We start from the raw sequence: 23,722 nt of genomic DNA, 5'->3' as shown, positions 1-23,722 counted from the left end.
CTAATGCTTATCCTCACATCACAATTATCTGACCGAACATCTGATGTCCTGACATTCCTACACAGTCATGCCTTAAGAGCTAGTTTCTACTAGCTCTGTAATAAGCGCTCTGTAAATTACAGCAGAGAACTACGTGTCACTCGTTACCTTTATTTACAAGCCACAATTCAGAGTGTGACATGTGATGAGAGTTTCAATTCCTTAGTGAGGATTAATATACTATATTTAGTCAATTACACTAAGATAGAAGAGAAGAAATACAATCTACAAAGCTGTGCAAATCTACAGAGAGTCAATGCCTTGCTCTCAATATTAATCCTGGGATTATGATCAGGAGACTGGATGCTGGTCATGGCTGCCTCCTGAACCAGGTCATAAATGTTATTATATAAACTAAATTGCAGTTTCATAAGGGGTTCATAGAAGGTCATCGGGTTGGAACCTAGCCACCACAACAAACAAAAAATATTTCAAACCATTATGATACACACATCACACCAATGTGTCTCTAAAAAATCTTATTATTTTATATTAGGAATCCTCTCAGTGCATCTTATATATGCATCTTGTACATGTATCACTGTTAGCATATTTTAACAGGCTCTTGGCCTTGTTACAAACTTCATTGTACAAACTTTAAAATTCAGGACATAGAAGTACACAGCAGGAGGTACAAATATTTGGATCAAAATCATGATGTAAAAGACAGAACCCTTACTTACTACCATGTTTTGATAGGTGTATAGTCATTTTATTATTGTTCAAAATTTGAGGTTGACGATCACTTTTATTTGAATAATTCTACATCTGAGGACTGATGCCTGAGTGCGAGTGCGCACACACATGCACACGCGCATGCATACACACACACACAAAATCTGGGTCTGTAATAACAGACGAGGCTGATAACACACAATAGCAGTGGTTGCTGTGAGCCTAATCTCCTCCTACACGTGTGGGTTGTGTTGATGTAGCTGCCAGTATTGCATCTTATCCTCATTTCCAACAAGCTTCCAATGTGTGTCTGCGCCTGTCAACAGGCCTTCAGAAAAACAAGGAAAGAAAGTCTGTGCACGTGTGTGTGTGTGTGTGTTTGTGTATGAGTGAATGAACATTACAGCCATAGCAGACAGACTTCCTTATTTCCACCATCTGAGTACAATCATAATAAATTCCTTTTGCAATATGATTTCATAAGATATTGAGTAATATATTCTGTGTAGGCGTGCTTTGGTAGACTAGAAACTGAGCCGCACAGACAAATTGCTGAAGAAAAAAAAAAATATCGCAGCTACATCTAAAAAGCAAAATAAATCCAAAGCTATTCTGGCAAGCAGAAGAGGCGCAGCTGCTCTGCTAAATGCTGAAGAACTGCACATAAAAACACCGCTTAAGCAGATGAGGAGTGGGAGAGTTGAAAGCAGTGAAAGAGTAGGAGGGGAAATATTGAGGAAATTAGAAGCGATAAGGGAAAAGAGAAGAGCAGTACAAGCTAGCTTCATTTTCTGCCCATCTCTCTCACTCTCTCTTTCTTAGAATTTACATTCGTCCTTTAGTGTGGCATAAGCATGAAAAAGATATCAGAGCAACCCCATTATCCATGTACCCTCAATCGTAATCCATCCCTTCATCTTTTTTTTTTTTATCCCCTTCCTTCCCTTTCCCCCACACTCAAGTTCCCCCCAATCTCAGCATCAACATAAGCATAAATACCAGTCAAGCCTCTTGGGAATATATACTGACCTCATATCCGGAAGAGGGAGAGAGCACGAGAAAGATACACAGAGTGAGAAAGTGAGGAAAAAATGTAGGGGGCTGGGTATGTGAAAGAATGAGACTGGAAGGCGAAAATAAGAGGAAAATGGAATAAGTGTAATTGTGTTTGCAGTAAATACAGGAAGAGAGAGAAAAGCAGGGTGGATGGAGATGGGAGGTGATCAGGAAAAACCGAGTTTGTGTGTGTGACTGAGAAATACACAAAGTGGTGATCTATGTGTTCTGCTAGCAATATTTCTAAAACATGCAAAAGAGATGCACGACTGATACTTGGTTATTAGCACAGAAGAGACATACCTCTTCTTTTTAGTCAAAACAAGTCCTTAGAAGTCCATAACCTCGTAATTTCCCCTGAGTCTCAAATGCAGACAGCAACAGGCAGCTATACAAACCCAGCAGGACTGAGTAGGCAGCAAACAGTTCATAGATCAGCCTCGTCAAACTCAACAACTCCAAGACTCTACAAAGCCGCAAGTAGCCGGATGAAAAAGCAAACTCGGACCGAGTTCCTCCCCTTGTGACGCAAACTCCAGTCACATGGTCTCATCAAAAGCAGAAGTGAGCCTTCGTTGCCCTGGAAACAGAGACATGGCTGTGCAGCTATTTCAATAGGTCAATCTCCTTCAGAGACTGAAAAAAAGATTCACCAAAAAACACACATGCATACAGAGTGAGTGAGTGAGTGAGTGAGAGAGAGAGAGAGAGAGAGAGAGAGAGAGAGAGAGAGAGAGAGAGAGAAAGAGACAAAGGCAGCAAAAAAGAGAAAGAGAAAGATAAATATTGGAGTGGTATCTCTATAAATTGTCTCTGCACAACTGCATGTTCACTACTTACTCAATTATGAGAAAAGGTTACAAATAACAGTTACAAATCATTTTTGTCCATTCCTCTACACAAAAAGTGTCCTGGACAATTTTGGTGAAGCTTTGCCTCGACAGCCTCATTTAAAATCACTCCACAGTGATTCAAGAGAAGCTTTTTAACTACAAAAATTTCTTTTGTTGTAGCCAGTACCTCCGAGTGCCTCCGAGGGGGCCCACACAACTGCTGGCAGCCCCACTGACCCCTGACGGGTTCACAAATTCACTTCCCCCATTTTAATTGCTTTTAGCATTTGATTATTACATTCAGTGTAAATCTGCCAAGTGACTAGACACACAGATTTTCATAGAGCAAGAAATGTATAGTCTCCTTTGTCCTTGATCCTCTCCCCCACATGGACACAAGAAACATCACCACATCGATTAGCTATCACAGCAGAGAAAGCTGCGTTATTGGTAATTACACGCACCGCTAAGGTCAGCGCTCATTCAGTGTTACTAGAATCCAGCTAGCTTACCTGTCTGCTGATGTTAATAGAATTTCTTTTTTAAATGTCATAGTATTTTGTGCCAAGTGTCCTGTGCTCTACACAGCTGAGTTCATATCATAATCATTCACATTTTTTTATTAATTATGTCCAAGTCAATAAAATAAATCATCTTCAAACTGTGTCTTCTTTATCTCCATGTGCTGTGAAAGGAGCAAGAGAAACATGGAACACTGAAGTAGGGTAAAGATTCCTGTACAAGACCATGGTGTTTTTCCTCTTATGTAGCCTAATTTTGAAATGTTTGATTAGATAGACAGCTAGAAAGATATATAAAAGTAGGAAAAGACCAAGAAAAGTTTCAGGCCTCCAAACTGTGGCTGAAAGAATTTTAAGAGTAACATATTTCTTACTCTGCTTTTTCTATGAAGAAAATCGTGAACCTTGTGACACTGTATTTACAATCACAACATAAGTGTCTTGTGTAGCCTAATTAAGGAGTGTGTGACGAGAGAGATTGACAGCTAGACAGACAGACCGAGATGCAAAAATAATGTAAAAAATGTTGCTCTGCTTTCTATACTTATTGTGGCGATAAACTATAATTAAAACTGTACAAATAAAAATGACGTACAAAGTTAGACCATAAATAATAGCATGTCATTATATCTAAATTTTCAGAAAGTGAGTTTCAATTGTTGAATTTGAAAGGTCATCATTCTAAATTTACATATGTGGTCTCCTTTATATTTCTCTTGTTGTGTTGAAAACTCTATGTTCTTAGCCCAAATGTAAGGAGCTCGGGCTAACGGAGCTGTAACACAATAAGCCTTTGGATTCCATCACAATGGAACAGAGACACTTCATTGTCTGGGGGTCACCCTTACAGAGCCGACCTTGCTCCTGGTCCACAGAGCATGGAAAACCGCATTTCTATACAAGGGGCCTGATTAGCATCTGGAGGCCTGGTGAGTAGAAGGGACTAAGGATTTAAAACGGAGAAAAAAGGGGTGCCTATGGAGGAAGGGTAAGGTCATGAAAACAAATTCTCCAGGGCATGGTTCTGGCATTGATGAAGGGTCTTTAACTCTCACATCACAAATTGGATGCACTTAGAGAACACAGTTTAATAATGGAAATAAAGCAAGAGCTTGTGGAAGTACACACAAGTTTCAAAAAAACCTTCAGGATCTATATATAAAGGGGATTATCCAAGTAAAATTTGAAATTTATCGTATTATTTTATTGCCAAATCCTCCACCACCACAAAGTCTAGTCCTTCTTGTTTCTAATTTCTAATGCCAGAAATATACTTAAAATAAATTTTAAACAGAAATAGACTGTTTAAGAACTATTTCAAACATCTGACCTTGCTGTGACTGTGACCCTGTTTGGATCAATTCCAAAGTCTAATAATTTCCTCTGCTTATAGCATGCAAACACAATGCCTCCATATCCTTGTAGCAAAGGCAGAAAAAAGAGCTTTTTACTATACTGAAAATACAATAAAAACCTAATCTATTAGAATCTATAATGAACAAAGCAAATAATAATCATGATAGCTGAAATAAGAGAAGTTATTGCTTGCATGCTCCATGTGCTAATATCCAAACAGCTACTTGGTAGCTTGCAGTTTTATCTGACAGTGGTTGTCTATGTAATAATCTCTGCAACCAGTGTACATTTTATTGTACCTCTCAGGCACATGTCCAAACTGTAAGAGATTTTATATTCTTTATGCAATGTAAAAGCTCGTTTTAAAATGACACTTTGACCAGAGGTGGATTTTAAAGTTAATTTTGAAGTTGTTTAAACAAACAAACACAGTGAAGTTTAATAGTTTAATGAAGGTAATAGGTCTCAATTTTGCAGGAAACAGTCTTAGTCTATACCCAATTGACAAAAAAAAAAGCAACTGATTAACACTGATCTCAAATCTGAAAAATAACTAAAAAAAAAACAAAAAACAGAAGACAGGACCTTCACTGAGTACAAGATCTGCATTGTGCCATGTCAGAATGGTTAATTAAAGGTGGCCTCTTAAGACACTCTTAAAGATGTTCAAGCTAATGAGTCTAATGCAATGAAGCAAATTAATGTTTATAAAACACTGCTACTGCTGAAGGACCATTTCAGCACTGGATGTGTCATTTGGAGTCTCATTCTAATCAAGATGCTATGATAAATCACCAAAATGCAATGAATAAAGAGTTTAAAACAAAAGGGGATGCTGCTTTGTAGTGAAGGTTATGCCCCTGGCTGGGATCCCAACAAAGAAATCAACAGAACAAATAAGGACTAGACCTCAAAGCCTCCATTACATCATTATTTTGGGATATTGTAATCCAGACCTGTATGTGGTGTTGAGCACTGAATTCTCTATCCCTAAATGGAAGGCTGGAGTTTAGAAGCAGTACAGCATTCACGCATAGCTAAAAATGCACCAATATCATCACACCAGTAATGGCCCAGACCCTGCACACTCTGCTGAGCAGGGTAGTGGCAGAGTTTCGCAAGGTCTACTGAACACTATAATTTTACTGACTACTTAATAAATTGCCATGCCATTTGTATGCATTGCGTATTCGCATTCAAACGGATGCAAATGGAAAATGTGGCTTACAAGGCGAATGGCAGATTTGGAATTTGACCTACTAATGTCACACTCATTCATCACAAATCACATCATCGCACAATAGGATGGGCTGCAAGTCAAATGCATTGGTTTTGCCACATTTGTATTTATTTCAATAACATTTATGGGCAGACTACAGGAGCAGCTCAGCGTAGAGGAATCTTTGCCGTTGCCTAGCTACAGTGCTCCACGTGGTCAGCAGAATAATGTATGTACAGACCAGGTATTTATATATTATTTATATTTAAAAAACATATATATCAACAGATACAATAGCACTGCTGTTGTAGATTTAATTAGTTCGTGTGATTAACAGTAATGTGCAAATGCTTTTTGCCATCAGCCGTGCACATTTTGAGAAATATATTTACAGAAAGCTTCGCAATAAGCCTATTGTATTCTTAGTTATGCTGCTCAGGCCATAAACCTTTATCAAATTACTCATATTTGTTGACATTTTTATTATCGGCATTCAAACATTAACATTTGTAACCACTGCAGCCATAAGGGAGTGCGTGCACACACACACACACACACACACACACACAAGCGTGCATGGTCTGGGTCGAAGTGTATGTCAGAGCATGGGAATCTCTGGCCAGAGATCTCCCCTTGCCAGTGAGTCATGGGAACAAGAGCAGATACTACTGTTACTTTGCTCTGGAGTCATAGGTCTGGTCACACAACACACAACACAACAACTCAAAATGAATGGCACATGTCACTCTTCTCTTCAATGTACCAGCGCTGAATCTTACATATCCCAGCAAAGAGTTAAGAAAAATGTATTTGATGTAATAATGGAAACGCAATATAGTTAGTATAAAAAAAAAGTGTAAAAGCATAATCAATACACCACACACAAAAGCAAATGGACGCAATCCCACATTTAATACTCACTTAGAGAGTTGGCTGGACGTCTGCGATGTTCCCCACTGCTGTGAGAGAAAAGCCCAGAGCCAGCTAATCTGCAGAGGAAAACCAGAAGCCTGTTAGTCTTGGCCTCCAACACAGAGTTATTTTAAGGCTTTGTCATTAATGCAGTCCTACAGGACTGGAAGCACAAAGGACCAGGCAGCACAGAAAACGTAACACTTGACTTCTGGATTATGTGGACCTAATTACACTGGAGTGCCAATAGAAATTTGGCCCCATGAAATCTTCGTACAATTATATTTATATTTCAGCCCATATTAAACAAACACACTCGATGAGGACTTTATTAGGAACACTACAAGAAGCATCAATCCTTCGTGGCATGTTGGAAACATTCCTTTGAGATTCTAGTCCATGTTGACATGATTGCATCACACCAGTCATGGTTTTTCTGGTGCACTATCATGTGGCATATCCTTTGTTCTACCACATCACAAAGGTGTTCTACTGGACTCAGATCCAGTGATTGGGAAGACCACTGAACAGCACTGGACTCAGAAGTCTGAGACGACTTTTACTTTGTGACATGGTGCATTATCATGTTGGATGTAGCCATGAGAAGATGGGAAATTGTGGCCATGAATGGATGCACATGTTTAGCAAATAGGCTGTGGCATTCAAGCGATAATTGATTGAAATTAACAGGTCCAAATTGTGCCAAGAAAGCATTTCCCAATGGTCGGGTGCATGGATTGATGCAGTTCATGCCACATTCTGATCCCGCCATCCGTGTCCCTTAGCAAAAATCGAGATTCATCAGAGCAAGCTACATTTTTACAGTCTTTTACTGTCGGGTTTTAGTAAGTCTGTGCCCACTGCAGCCTCAGCTTTCTGTTCTTCACTGACAGAAGTGGAACATGACGTGGTCTCCTGCTGTTGCATGTATTGTATATCCTGAGATGCTTTGCTGCTCACCACAATTGTAGAGATTGATTGTCCAAGTTACTGTAGCCTTTTAAAGTTACTCTGTCAGCTCAAACCAACCTGGACACTCTCTGTAGACCTCTCTCATCGACAGAGTGTTTCCATCTGCAGAACTGTTGCTCACTGTTTTTTTCCCTTTATTGCACCATTCTGAGTAAACTTCTAAAAAATCCTAAAACATCAGAAATACTTAAACCATCCGTCTGGTCCAACAATTACGCCTGAGCCCAAATCGGCTCTGATGGTTAATGTGAATATTACAAAGCTGCTGGTCTGAATCTGCCTGAATTTATGCATTGCACTTCTGCAACACAAGGGACTGATAATAACATAACCCATTATTTTGTGAATTTTAAGAAAGAAATCAATTTATCATTATACTAATGCTAACATAATGGTGTAGATAATGTAATGTAACAAAGAAACATTTCTAGTAGCAGTTCTTTTGATACAGACAAGCTAAAACGGCTTGATAAAATCCACCCATGGGTCCATGAGTTGGCTTGTCCAGTGGAGTACGAAAACTGTAGGCTGTATAATTATTACACCATGAATTCTGCACAAAAAATATGTCTAAGTGAAAAAAGATCTTATACTAAAAATGATGCAACAAAATGGGTTTGTAAACGGAAACAGTAAATCAACAAAGTGTGCAAAGCTCCATTTTAAAATAGAATGTGGCAAGACAAGACATTCAATGAATCTTGCAAAAGTACTAAAAAAATGGAACCATTTGCATTAAAAATAAAAAAATTGTATTCCAGTGCTTTTACGTCATGCTAGTTACAACCAGCCAGGCCCAGCAATAATAAACAAGGACGGCCACAACAACAGTCTGAATTACTCTCTAAATGATTCAGTGACCTGGACTATAGTACTTTTTGACCGAGCCCTCCTTTTAGCTTCAGTAACCAGTCATCCTTATTGCAGCTTATTAGAGGAACATGAGCATTCCATGTACAAAGGTGCCTTCCAGGCTGATAATAATCTTTTGAGTCACCGCTTTTGCTTCTAGTCTCAGAAGAGTCTAGAAAGGACACAGCAAAACATGTCATTATGAGCTTTTCTGTGTGCCCAGCAGCATAGTCATATTAGAATGGGTTTGAGCTCAACCCCTTAGTTCCAGGAAAGGGAAATCTTAATGCTGCAGTATACAAAAACATTCTTTTCAATCATGTGGCAATAATTTGAGGAAGGCCTATATATGGAGGTCTATGTCAGGCATCCACATTCACTTTTAGCAATACAGTGTATTTGCCAGGGCAAAATCAATGCAAGACAATTGGGACAGCTTCCCATGGCCCACAACTGGCCTTACCATTTGTGGTATACTTTTCCTCAACTATCACTGATTGCTGCCACATTGTGCAGTATTTAATGAGACTATAGTCTTGAGTGTGTCCATATGATGGCTACCATGTTCAAAGCCATATTTAGCCTTGGTACCTACTGCTGCTTCCCAAGTGTACAGTAAGATTTCCTCACATTGTCTCTCTAATCACTGTAAGACTGTCTTGAAATTGCACTGAACTGTCGAGTTCTCCACTGCTAGGCTAAGGGATGGGGGGGGGGTGTAACAACGAGATGAAATCTCTTTCATTACATATGACTGATACAGATACACTAGATAGAATATGCAGCAAAGGACTGACATAATAAAGGTGTGCATCACCTGGAAATGAAACACAATCACTGGTCACTGGAGACCCGCTCATATTGCCACATGTTAACCGCTGTGTGCTTAGGCTTTTCATTTAAGACAGAATGTTAATACCAGGTAATCACAGGGTCAAAATATTCATTTAAAGAGCTTTAGATGGATAATTGGGAACAAAAGACTTAAACTGCCCAAAATTTCTAATACATTTGTGAATTTTAGTTCAATTTTAAAATCAACCAAGACTACCAAGAATCTTCATAGTCAGCACAGTGAACAGGTAAAGGATGGGAAAACTGCAGCACACTCGTCTCCTTGGAAACCTGTTGTGCTAATGTGGGTTTCTGCTTAAATGCACAGAATACAGCATGCAGTACAGAAGCTGCGAGCAGGTGTGTGTCTGCATGTGTGGGGGAGCTACAGCACGCCTACTTTGTGCTTCCATTCTCTTTCTCACGAGAGAGCCAGCAGTCACGATTCTCAGCCCACTCAGACAGAAAAACTTCCCATCTCATTTCATATGGAGGCTTTAATGTGTTTGCTCTAGCCGTGGTTTCTCCGTCGAGGCAAACTGTGTGCAACATTTCACACCTCGCCATGAAGACTGGCTGCTCACGAATCTGAAACAATGAATGGCTGAGTGACGCATCTTGAATCTGTGGTTACATTCGGCCAACAGATCTGAGTGGGTGATATCTGTTACAACTCTAGACAAATATACAGACAGACATATTAAATACTACTTGTTAACTTCTGGTTTAGTTTTTGCACCATCTTGAGTGTGTGAACTCCAGATTTCAAATCGACTAGAGCTTAATGGTATCAATAATAGATGCTGAAAGAAAACAAAAACAAATAAAAAAAAAAAAACAGCTAACATTTTCTTACTTATTTCAAATGGAACTTAGAGTAACAGTGTTTTCTTCATTAAAAAAAAAATCTCGTGCAAACACACACTAACTAATTGCAGAGGGGTTTCTGACGATTGTTCTATGTGTGGTCTGATGATTCACAGGCATTCTCATTTCACAAATAACAAAATTGCAATGTTTTGCAGTTACAAGCTATGACAGACCTCACACAAGCAGAAATGGTCCAGCAGAAGATACATGTGGGTACAGAAGGAGATGTCCATAAAAATGGCAGTGATGCAAATGGGATGATGAAATTCATAAATGTGGTAATGATCAGATGTTAACAGCAAAACATGTAGTGTTTATGGAACCTCCAGATATGGAGGTTGTCAGACTTGCACTTGCTTTAACTTGATGAGACAAGCAGCAGAGCAAATGCCTGCCAATAGCCTGTTTTCCCGATGACACAGCCGTGAGTTAATTACTCAAAGACTGAAAGATTCACAAGCCCCATAGGAAATGAATGGGTCACCAGGTGTACTTAACAACTGACAGCTGTGCAAATGTACTTAAGAACCCTATTTTTGGACACCAACTGTGTATAGCTATATTAGGTCACAGATTAAAGCTACAATTCTTCAACATTGATAGCCACAATTTATTTCATTGATCCATTACATGCTGCAGAATTGCACAGCATGTCTATTCTGGGGTTGATAGGACAGTAGGAGTACCAGAGTATGAGCGGAGCCTTAGGGCTTGAATCCAACTAGGAAATAAACATCAACACTGAAGAGCAAAAGAGCTAGGTTAGATTAATTACTGTTGGGAGAGGGAAACCCTCGGTGATGAAATCTACATCTGTTGACGGAAAAGCACAAGAACCTTCATAAAACAGGCATACTTGGAGAAATAGCTTATTCAAGCAAAGCCCTAAGCCATATTTAACATAAAATTGTGCTCTAAAAAAACACAGACCAGGTATAACATTATGATCACCTGCCTAATATTGTGTTTTTGTTTCCCTTTTGCTGCCAAAACAGCCCTGACCCATATTCTGAAACCTTTCTATCAGAACCAGCATTAACATCTTCAGCAATTTGAGCAACAGTAGCTCATCTGTTGAATCGGACCACACGGGCCAGCCTTTGCTCCCCACGTGCATCAATGAGCCTTGGCCACCCATGAGCCTGTCCCCGGTTCACCTCTTCCTTCCTTGGACCACTTTTGATAGTTACTGACCACTGCAGACCGGAAACACCACCACAAGAGCTGCAGTATTGGAGATGCTCTGATCCAGTCGTCTAGCCATCACAATTTGGCCCTTTGTTAAACTCACTCAAATCCTTACGCTTGTCCATTTTTCCTGCTTCTAACACATCAACTTTGAGGACAAAATGTTCACTTGCTGCCTAATATATCCCACCCACTAACAGGTGCCATGATGACGAGATAATCAGCGTTATTCCATGGTCGTAATGTTATGCCTGATCAGTGTATTAGTTTGTAGCTGGGTGATATTTGAAGATATCACATGTTCAAATCCCTATGACAATCACAAAAACTAAACCAGCGCGAGTCAGCAAAAAAGTGATGTTCTATTTTATTTTATTTATTTAATAGTTATATTTTGAATATTCAAACAATATAAAGAACAACAACAAAGGTTCACAAAGGGAGCACAACACTTTGCCATGTCAATGGCCAAACCTTCCCAGTGCTCAGATTTCTTTAAACCGGTTTTAGTTCTCTTTCTCACGAGAAAAAGTGCCAATTATCGCCTACATAAAACAACAGCATGCCAGAAAACATACAAGTGTTAAGTTGGCTCTCGTCTGAATAAATCATTTCCACAGTTTCTAAGTTTTGCAAACAGAGAGAAAGTTAAGCGTTTCTATGTCAACAAACTAAGATTATATTTAAAGCAGAAAAATCATTCTTTACCAATTACATCAAAACAACTTCAGGAGCTAAAGGACAGCATCTTTAGGTGACCAGTTTTTGCTTGACCACAGAGAAATGAACATCTCCAATTTGTTTATGCCTCTAGAGCCTCACATTATGTTGCCTCTTCTTCAACAGCGAGAGACAGTGAAAGAATGAACAGTAATTTCAGTTAAACTCTCACTGCAGATGTGCATCAAGATAACATCAAAATACACAGTTGTGTGCACATTTCTGTTTGCACCATTGTTACTAATGTGACTCTAAAATAATCAGGAATTTATGGGGTGAGCTTTTTTGTTTTAAACCATCTCCATCAACAATAATTCCTAGAAAAATTTCCCAGAACATAGTAAGTTTAATTTAATTACTTCGCTTGGAGAAATTGTTAGCGACACTCATATACTTGAATAAAACCCAGAGACATGATTAGAGTTGCTGTTGGAATAATCTCTATTTTGTTTTAGATAACAGCAGAGATGTTGGTAATATCTCGTGGGTGTATTTAACCAGCCATTACATTTGTGAGTTTAAGAAGCAGAGCATGTTAACTTGGCTTTGTCTTCTGATCATTGGCATTAAATATGTGCTGTGATCAAACCCAGATCTGCACGTAATGTTGGTCACAGCTGTCTATTTAACACTCCACCACATAATAATTTACTGCAGAATGGTTTTAATGCTATATTTACCTAATGAATTAAGGGTAACTACTGTGAACCGAATGAGATCATAAAGACACGACTTGCTCGTAATTATGGTCATATCTATGGCATGCAAATACCACGTACATTTTTCTACGTGGCACGCATACCAAAGAAAAAGCTTTCCGAGTTCAACCGAGTCTCTCTCTCACATACATGCCTGCAAGGTCATTTGTATAATGCTCACTAATGTAAATCTTAAGCATGGCTTAAACACAACAGATGTAAGAGCAAGCTGCATTTAACACTACTGTAGCACTATAACAACAAATATTATTACTACTGATGCACTGATACTGATATTTTTCTGACACTATGGTCAATCACTCACTAAAAAAAAAACCTCTACTGAACATCATCTGATACCACTCAATAGTGTGACAAATGATAACTAACTGCAAACTTAAGATCTGTGAGAATTTCAGGAGAAGGTGTTACAGTATCTTCCTACAACATGCACAGCCGGTAAGAACATCTTTATACTGTTTAAACAGTATCTTTAATAGAAAGTGTGAGAGTGGCTGAGCATGCAGAGCAGTATCAGGGAGCGTGGTCATTAAAAATGTTGAATGTGACAGCATTCCAGTTCGGCGAGTAGTGAGATGCGCACTTCTTTTCCACTCACTTGCCAGAGATTATACTTTGCATGGGAGTCAAGGTGCAATTCACAGCACCTTGAGCTGAACTGTAATGAGCACACTCACTGCTGCTGCTCTGCACGCTCATGTCCTGTAACCTCAAACTATATTAAAGATACTGTCTAAACACCAGAATATCTAAAAACCTAAAACTCAGCATGAGGAGGACCACACAGCCACACAGACCACACAGCTAGCAGGAGACAGCAGCCACCAACACAAACAGAGCAACAAAAAATGCTGCATGATGCCCATGAATTGATTCAAACTAAGTAGATTTTGCCAAAAATAATGTAAAACATTATTCACACTTGTACTTGGTCTGAGAAAAGTGTTATTGATGCATCCCATTAGTTACTTATATACATTTATACAGGTTGAGTTCAGGACCAGTCAAGACCAGTCAAGTTCCTCAACACCAAACTCACTCATCCATGTCTTTATGGGTCTTGCTTTGTACACTGGTGTGCAGTCATGTTGGAACAGGAAGGGGCCATCCAAAAATTGTTGGGAGCATGAAATTTTCCAAAATGTCTTGGTATGTTGAAACATTAAGAGTTCCTTTCACTGGAACTAAGGGGCCAAGCCCAACCCCTGAATTCAATGATTTGAAGGGGTGTTCCAAAACTTTTGGCAATATAGTGTATGTGTTAGCAGTCATTCGGCTGATCAACTCACCTGAATAATGAGGCCCAAAAAAAAAGCATTTTAAGGCAATCAAGCTTCTCCTTTTGTTATAGGTAGTTAATTCTAGCTACCTAGCTAGCTAATAGTGAACAAAATTTCTATTCCTAGTCATTTCCTTAGTTTGTTTTTAATCCGTTATGTGCTCTCGATGTATTTTTTAATCTAATCTAATTTTGGCACAATAGTATAAGCACACCAGCTTCAACCCACAGATTGGGGGAAAAGACCCAGCTTAGACAACCAAAGAATAATAATAATAATAATAATAATAATAATAATAATAATAATATTATTATTATTATCAACAACAACAACAACAACGATAAATAAATAAATAATACATAATACTTACACGAAAATACAGAGAAACTCACAGACACCTGCCCTTTTCAATAGCTGGTTATTCTGAGTGAACTGAACTACTTCTCTACTGCGTAACAATAGAATCTGGACAATGAGAATAAATCGACTATCTTTCACTAGACAGAGAACAAACAAATGACTCCATTTGTTCAGCAAGAACAAAGTTAAAAGTTAATGTCTTCTACTGTAATATGAAACTCTTTCACACTCTCACTCCCTATTGCTGTATTTATACCCTATCCCCTCTGACTAGCTGCACCTCCTGCCAATCACGACATTGTCTGGCTTCTTTTGTGCTCAAAGCTAGGTCATGATGAGGTTTGATGTATCTGAGCTGGCATATGATACAAATTTTCTACCAGTATTGACCTGATATCCTTAACAGAGTGCAGACTGTGAATTACTACTGCAGCACTGCCAGCAAAGCTGCTCTAGAACATATTACACAAAATTTCACAGCTTCACTCTGTTACTATCATATGCACTGTAGCTTTAACCATCTGTCTTACTGTCGCCCTAGGTGCAGTGCCGACAACCACCTGGAGACCTATAGATTTAACCACTTCCTGTATTCTGATTGTTTCACATCGCTTTCTGTTCCTTTGAAAAGAAGATGCAATTCCTCATTTGAACAGTGAATGTTTATAAACTGTTTACAACCGTCTTGAAAAAAATGTTCAAAATGCACAAACACACCAAACTACTGCATTATGATACTTAACAGGACTCACTAGATGCACTCAACTGACTTTATGAATAATTTCTTTTATAAATCATTTTCCAATAAGGTGTCCTTACATTTACTCAAATAGTGGGTACTTTATATAAAACTCGCAGTCTCTGCTGTAATTCATTCCAAAGGTGTTCTATCGGGTTGAGGTCAGGACTCTGTAAAGTTCCTCCACACCAAACTCACTCATCTATGTCTTTATGGACCTTGCTTTGTGCACTGGTGTGCAGTCATGTTGGAACAGAAAGGGGTCATACCCAAACGAATATTCACGCGAAGTTGGGGAATAAAATTGTCCAAAATGTCTTTGTATGTTGAAGCATTAAGAGTTCCTTTCACTGGAACAAATGGGCCAAGCCCAACCTCTGAAAAACAACACCTGAATTAAACTTTTAACAATACAGTGTAGATCTTTAGTCACTGTTTAAAGACTTCTAGTGATTCAGCTGTTCAGGCATCTAGGGGAAGTTCATTCCATCACCTACGTGTCAGAACAGTGAGAAGTCTCGATGCAGGCTTTCCCTGGACCCTGAGAGAAGGTGGGATGAGCAGAGAAAGTGTTATAAGACTGGAGGAGGCATGGCGCAGTGCAGAGTGTGAGAAGTCTTTGAGGCAGGTGGGTGTGAATCTGTATTTGTCTTTGACAACACTTTTAAATCTGATGCAGTCAGTAACAGGAAGCCAACAGAGGGCTTCCTGTAACCCAAAATTCAAACAAATGCATGATTTAAAAAAATAAAATAAAATCCAAGGGGTTCATTTGGTCATATCAAGAAGACGTCGGTCAATTAAGATACAGTTAATACACACCTGTATATCATGCTCAGGAATTTTGGCCCTGGGGAAAAAAAAAATGCCCCCAACCCCTGACTCTTAATAGAGAAATCGAGAAATCTCTGGGACATCACTGATGCACAATGCAAAGTTCGTCATTAATAAATAACTCTTCCAGCGTGAGACTATTGCCTCATCAGGAACTGATCAGCAAATATGCATGAATATTAAAATGAAAGCAGAAGATAGCAAGCAGAGCTGGCTAAATGGCTCGCGCAGTGCTTTAATGAACTGAAAGCTAACTTCAGTACGAAGCTGTTTCAGTAAAACACCGTTAACTGATGCTGTCTCTAGCCTGAAATGGACGATCCTCTGACAAACACCTCGAGCTGTTCAAATCAAAACGCTCCAGTAAAACTCCGTGGGATTTAATTCTCGCTAACTCACCTCGATTAAACTTCCCATTAAAGATTAGCTAGCTAGCTGATTGATTGCTGTATATCACCAAGGGAAAAAAGTCGCCTACATTGCTCCGACGAAGGTAAAGCCGAGCACAGCTGTCTCTTTTAACTGTCTACCGTGAATACTTTTAGCTTGCGAAGCTAACCGCCCATGCAAGAGCAACAAGTTGCACCCAAACAAGTCATGTTTCCAGTTAGCACATAGCTAAAACAGCGGAACAACAAAGTTTGCGTCCTCCTGACGAAGCTCAGAGAAAAAGATCTCACCTGTGACAAAGCTCTGCAGATGGATCTGACACCGTGCAATGCTGTGGGGGTTACAAACAGGAGAAAGAACAGCGGGGGGAAAGGAAGACGAAAACGCAAGAAATTACGAGGAAAAGTGCAGTTCCCGTACGCGGCGCTGCTGAATGGCCCCAGGAAAGGCTGATGACGTCACTTCACGCGCCATGTACGCCCTCCTGCAGCAGCTTGACTGAAGTTTTTTTTTTTCCCTTCCTTTTCTCCTCACATTTTAAATGTCCTTATATGTGCATTATAATGCAGAAGAATGTCCTGTTATAGATGCTAAAGTTCATACACCGAATTGCATATGCTGCAGTTCTGAACGTTTAGGTGAATGCAATGTTTCCTCTACAAGCTCCACAAGAAGTCTTTCAATAATTCTGGCGGAAATGCAGTAAAGATAAATCTACTTCATGGCCAAGTGGTTGAAAAGGGTACCGACTTCTCAAAACTCTTCACATAACTAACTCTAAAATGTCTTATTGAACTGAAATTTACACCAGTACACTGTTATTTCAACAGGAATTAATAAAGGTAACTAGTAGAGATCGTCATGGTTCAGATAGATAGATAGATAGATAGATAGATAGATGTGCTTCATCCACATGTCTAATAAAAAGCCTGTTTTGTCTATTTTGCAATAGGCTACAATTTGTTTTACCAATATTTTTAATTACCAGTTTCAGAAACCTGCTTTTATATTAAAGTTGCAAATACAGTTGCGCACTATTGCACATTATTCCAGACTCTCAGACCTGTTTATTGTTTTTACATCCATACAAAATCCAAGTGAATCCTAACCATTTCATCTAAGTAACAACAACAACAACAAAATACTTTCCTTTCAATCACCAACTAAGCTACACAAATATAATGATTATTAAAGATTAGGAAAGGTCAGGGATTGTGCAAAACAAGACAGAATTATTATTTGATGTATACAGTATCTCACAAAAGTGAGTACACCCCTCACAGTTTTGTAAATACTTTATTATATCTTTTCATGTGACAACACTGAAGAAATGACACTCTGCTACAATGTAAAGTAGTGAGTGTACAGCCTGTATAACAGTGTAAATTTGCTGTCCCCTGAAAATAACTCAGCACACAGACGTTAATGTCTAAACCATTGGTAACAAAAGTGAGTACACCCCTAAGTGGAAATGTCCAAATTGGGCCCAAAGTGTCAATATTTTGTGTGGCCACCATTATTTTCCAGCACTGCCTTAACTCTCTTGGGCATGGAGTTCACCACAAAAGTTCACTTTTGTGAGATACTGTATTTGGGATTGAAAATGCACAGCCTTTTTTATTCACTGCAGATAAGAAGCTCTTGTTTTATCTTATTATTAAGCTGATAATAGTCTGTTTTTATGTTTTTAGAGAGATACATAGTGCAGAAGTTACTCTAGTGCAGTCAATTACTGATAATTGACTAGATTCTTTAGATAGATAGATAGATAGATAGATAGATAGATAGATAGATAGATAGATAGATAGATAGATAGATAGATAGATGCATGGATGGATAGATAGATGGTCAGCTCTATGGCCAGGTCAAGGATGAAGTTACTCTTATAGTGAGAAATTGATGGTTATACCGAACCCGTGATTTTACTGCCATCTAGTGGTAGATTAGTTAATCCTGCGATAATAATAACAGGAAATGAAAACTGATGTCTGAAACGGATGTCTTGCTTAAAGGAAGACAGCTTTGCCCCAGTGTGAGGATGTGTGCATTATTGAGCAGGTTTTCTTCCAGGACATCCCTGTATTTGGCTCCATTCATCCTTCTTTTCTCCCCACTTCAGAGACTCTGTTAGAATGGTCACTAAATTCTTGGTCAGCTCCATGGCCAAGGACCTTTAAAACCTGGCTACTGATTTTGGCCAGACTTCCAGCTTGATAGAGAGTCCTGATGGTTCCAAGCATCTTACAATCCATATAATGTCATACTCCTGATAAAAAACCCAAACAAACATTCTGCTATGTAAAAAATTAAACCAGTATAAATCAGTCAGTAAGTTTTTCACCCTTAATGTGAAATTAATGTGAAAGTATAGAAATTAAGTGAAAAGCAGACATATTTTAGGGTAAAATAGAAAAATAAAAAGTCACAATAACTTGGTTGCATGCATAGCTTTTTTTTTTTTTTAATTTTTTTCAAATGTTATATCATTTATAGTTGTTCAGAATGCAAAAATTTATTCCATGTTCAAAAGTAATTATCATACAGTTGTCATTCATTATTTATTTCTGATAAATCCCAGCTTTTTTCTGTAGTATTTCCTTTATGTCTTTTCAGTTTAATCCAATTGCTGAAGCCATGATCCAGAAAGAGCTTACAAAATGCAGAAAATCTGGTGCAGGAAATCACATCACCAGAAGAACAGCATACCCACAGTGCAACATGATGAAGGCAGCATCATGTTTTCCTTTAGCCAAAACTGTGGAATTTCTCAAGATCATGAATCATTCATGAAATCATGAGTAGCTACAAATACCAGTTTATTTCAATGAAAAACCTACAGGTGTCTGCTAGTGAGCTGAGGATGAAAAGAAATTTCAGCATAACAGTAACCCAAAGAATATATCCAAATTAACAAAGGAATGTCTTAAAGAAAAGAAGATCAAAGATTTTGATTGACCTAACCAGAGCCCCGATGTGAGTCCAACTAAAATGTGTGGTGTGACCTGAAGCAGGCTGTGCACAGAAGATGGCCTAACAATGTAATGGATCTAAATTGCTTTAGTAAGAAAGAGTGAATAAATATTGGCTCTTACTCAAAATCTAATAAAATCCAAAGGTTTTACATGTTTTCACTAAATTGTTTCTGCTTGTGGGTAGCACGGTGGCTTAGTGGTTAGCACTGTTGCCTCACAGCAAGAAGGTCCTGGGTTTGAATCCTGGGTTTGAACACGCCTTTCTGTGTGAAGCTTGCATGTTCTCCCTGTGCTTGTGAGGGGGTACTCCCGTTTCCTCCCACAGCCAGAAACATGTAGATTAGATTGATTGGTAATTCTAAATTGTGTGTGGTTGTCTGTCTATATGTGATGGAATGTACCTGCCTAATGTGCATTGGGATAGGCTCCAGCAGATCCCTGTGACCGTAATTAGGAATAAAATGTGTGTGGTGTGTCTCTGTGGTGACCCCAACCAGGGAGCAACAACAAAATAATTGTATATGTTGTATCTTGAGTTAATAAAGAATAACAAAAAATCTGTCATTTTAACAGGAGTGTATAGGCTTTTTATATCCATTGTACTCATGCCCAGATAAACCACAGTAGGATCACAGAAGTATACAGACAGTTCCTTTGCTTTAATGGTTTGCAATTTTTTCCAGTTATGCACTGTAAATTAAATTGATGTCTCATAAATTGCTTTTGCTATAGTCAGGTTCTAGAGACATCTCAATATCAGTTAGACTCAAAGCAAACAGGATTCCCCTTGAGCTTAATATGAAATGCCTTAGTCAAAGATTGGCATAATTAACTAAATTATCTATTTCAACTATATTTTATTTTCTAAAGGATGTAGAAGAAGAAACTAGAGAAGAATACAAATGAATGAGAACTGTGTTCCAAGAGAACTGAACTGTGCTGGACACAGACACAGACACACACACACACACACACAAATTGTCCTGTTTGCACGCATATGTCACTTTACATTACACTTTACACTTTATATTGATCCTATTTACATGTGTCACTTTAATATTTGCACTCACTGTCTACACTGTTCTTTTGCACAGAGTCGGTCTACATGTTGTTTGTCTGCACTGTCCTGTCTTGTCATCCTGTGCACTTCTGTTGTATGCCTAGTTTTTCTTGCACCTTAAGTATAGTTTAGTTTTATCTCTATGTTTAGCTCAATGTTTGTCTGCATCACTGTACTTTGTTATGTGTAGCACTTTTGGTCTAAGAGGAACGTTTCACTTCACTGTGTACTGCATCAGCTATATATGGTTGAAGTGACAATAAAGCTTCTTTGACTTTGACTTTGACTTGACTTGAATATATATTCATTTGCAGTCTTCTCTAGTATATATATATATATATATATATATATATATATATATATATATAATTCAAAGTGTGAATATAGTTTTAAATTACTAGGTAAATTAAAAAAAAATGTTATATGTTGAATGTAACAATTCCTCATAAAACTGCTTGAATTAATTATCTAGATCAACTCTATTTTCTCTCTATTTTGTAAGTAACTTTACTCAGATGATTTGAGACCTAGCAGTTGGATTTTATGATCAGCAGATGGCGCTCTTACTCTTTTTCATGTCGTATTTTGTACATTTTTAAATCTTACGCTGTTACAATGTCTGCCAGTAAATAAGTAGTTAAAAAAAACGTACACTAGTCATCATCAATAATCATACTTATGTGAGAGCAAGTAGGTTTTAGTGATCACACGTTCTGCCCCCAATACTACTGCTCTCCATGGTGCTGAAGTCACTCCCACTGGCAAACTGTAGCAGCTGTATTTTGGTTAGTGGTACCTACTTAGTCAGTGAGTAAGGTTACTAAAGCACCATGACTTTCTAACTCTAACTCTAATAATGACTTTCTAACTCTAACTCTAATAGAAGAGAAAAGGTGAGAGATTTCTTCTTCTTCTTCTTCTCCCTTACAGAATTTTATCTGTTTATTTTTTCACTGACTGGCACACTAAAGACGTTGAAGTCAACATGCCGATTCCAGTGCAATCTTCTACCTCCTTCTGTTCCTATGGTCACTTCAGGGTTTATCATTGTGTTCCTCTCCATTTGTGGGGTTTGTATTCTACACTTACAGTCACAAGCAAAGATCACAAGATAGCCAAGTGGATTCTAGTTAAATAACATCTGACACTGGTACATCTGGGACTAACTGGAAAGAACCTGGATGCACAACACAGTGTTCTTTCCAGAGCAATTAAAAAAAAAAAAACAGATGGAAAATGTTGTTCTTCTTCATCATGTAAAGGATTTTTAGAGGGTCTGAATTGTAAAGTATACATCCTTTTAAAATGTTTTTATTGTATTTGTGGGTAGCACAGTGGCACACTGGTTTTCTGGTTTCTTCTCACCACCCAAAAAGCATGCCTGTTGATGGATTGGAGTGTGTGTGTGTGTGTGTATGTGTATGTGTGTGTGTGTGTGAGTGAGTGCATGGTGCCCTGTGATGGGCTGGCAACTCACTCAGGGTGCATTTCAACCTCATGGCCAGTGTTCCCAGCATTGTCTCTGAATCCACTGGGCAGAATAAAGATGGCTACTGAAGATGAATGACTGAAAAAGGGTATCCATTTGATTCAGTTAAGAGTTATGCATGACCTGGGTAAGGTTGTGGGGCTGTGCAGGGGAATAGCTCCTTATGATAGATTTGATTTTACAACTTCCTGTCTCCTTGATGGTTGGAAGAGATTTCATTGGCTTTGGCTGAATTCTATGGTCCACATTAGAGACCTGGCCAAAGAAAAAAACTTTTGCGGCCTGGCACTTTACAGTGGATGAATGGGATATGAATGGAGAAATTAGGCCTGAATTTGCTTTTCACTTTGACTTGTTTACATATTTCCAATTTCAGAGGTAGTCTTGCAGTGGAATTTTTCTTATTTTACCCATCTCTGTTCATATTTGTCCTTTATAACCATTCTCAAGTAAATTGTTTAAATAGAATAACAATTTCCAACCTTGGAAAGTATAGCATTCAGTACAGAAACCCTGAAAATGAATGTTTTAAATGGAACTATATTTGTGTATCCTCAATACAAATTATTTAATTGAATCATGTAGGAAGTGGGTTTTTATTGTGTCATATATGGTACTGGAAATGGAACTGGATAATAATAACAGGCAAATACCTTCACTGGTTCATGAAGACAAACTCATACATACTCAAACATTAACACTAGGGTTAATGTGTTGTGGAAGTGTACACATACTCCCTGCTGCACGGTGCTTCCACCTCTTTTTCTGCTTGGCTGCTAGTCTTGAAGCTGATGCCAGGCATTGATAGCTGGCAGACTGTCAGTAATTCGTGTTAATTGAGGGAAGTTTCCATCCCTGGCACCCAGTCAGCTGGCATGGCTGTCCCTCTGTCTGGGGCCCAGCAGCTCATTCAGTCGTATCCCAGTGCAAGGCATGACCAGCTTTCTGCTCTCATTGTTAATGTACAATCACCCTCATTTACACTGACTTAAAGCGCCGGAAGTGGAAATATGTTGTCTGTTCAGAAATTAATGATCTGTCAAATCAAATATATTGTTGTAGTTCTAAGGACCTAAAAAGAAAATGAACAACTGTGCTTCGATTATTAATTAAAAGTGAAAAGAAAACATTCTGGATGTTAAGACAAAATGCATTTTATTATATATACCCTTTTTTCCTGAAGGTACATTCCTGATTGCATAAAATCTGATGTAGATTAAATCTGAAGCTGCTTTGTGTATATATATAAAATATAGAATTATATATATATACATACATACATACATACATACATATATATATATATATATATATATATATATATATATAAATGAAATAGCTTGAAATAGCTGAATAATGAATAAATTGTCTAAATGATTGTACATTATAATTATTAATTTATTACTATTTTTTTCCTAAGATCTCGATAGAACATAATTATTTTGAAGAATGTTAATTAAGTTTTAAAGAGAAAAGGTCTCTGTCCTATTTATTGACGTTTAAAGCCACGTCAAGTTTCTTTCCATCAAACTATCATGTAACAGTAACGTTAAGTTCAATCTAATTTCACCTCATTTGAACTGTGATTATTTCCATATATCTCTAACACCACAATTAATCAACCTCTTTACTGTTGGGTGTTAATCCTTTTCAACTTACCACAATTGACTAATTAAACTAATTAAGACGAATAATGAAGAGATTGTAATTTCATGGTCTTTCTCCTCTATAGCCACAGTCACATTCCCCAAACTGAAATGTGCTCGAATATTATTCCCAAAACAAAAGAAATGATTCAAGAGATTTATTTATTTAATTTATCAGGTGATGGA

At 38.1% G+C, this 23,722-nt stretch overlaps 1 protein-coding gene across 2 annotated transcripts in view; it reads right to left on the bottom strand.

Annotated features, from left to right (window-relative positions):
• Positions 1–16,914, bottom strand: part of ncalda (neurocalcin delta a) — a 36,170-nt gene extending 19,256 nt beyond the window's left edge. The window contains exons 1-2 of one of the 2 annotated variants that reach the window (XM_058389392.1): positions 16,660–16,914; positions 6,621–6,688 (exon numbers count right to left, since the gene is read on the bottom strand). The gene's annotated coding sequence lies outside the window, so the exon portion shown is untranslated. Of the gene's footprint in view, positions 1–2,073; positions 2,277–6,620; positions 6,689–16,659 lie in introns of those variants that run through there. The other variant, XM_058389401.1, reaches the window with a different exon arrangement.
• Between the last annotated feature and the right edge of the window lie 6,808 nt (positions 16,915–23,722).

Source organism: Hemibagrus wyckioides, linkage group LG01 (assembly GCF_019097595.1).
Source record: "Hemibagrus wyckioides isolate EC202008001 linkage group LG01, SWU_Hwy_1.0, whole genome shotgun sequence".
Taxonomy (NCBI): Eukaryota; Metazoa; Chordata; class Actinopteri; order Siluriformes; family Bagridae; genus Hemibagrus; species Hemibagrus wyckioides.
Note: the sequence above shows the minus strand (reverse complement) of the source record. Positions and strands in the feature narration are given on the sequence as shown.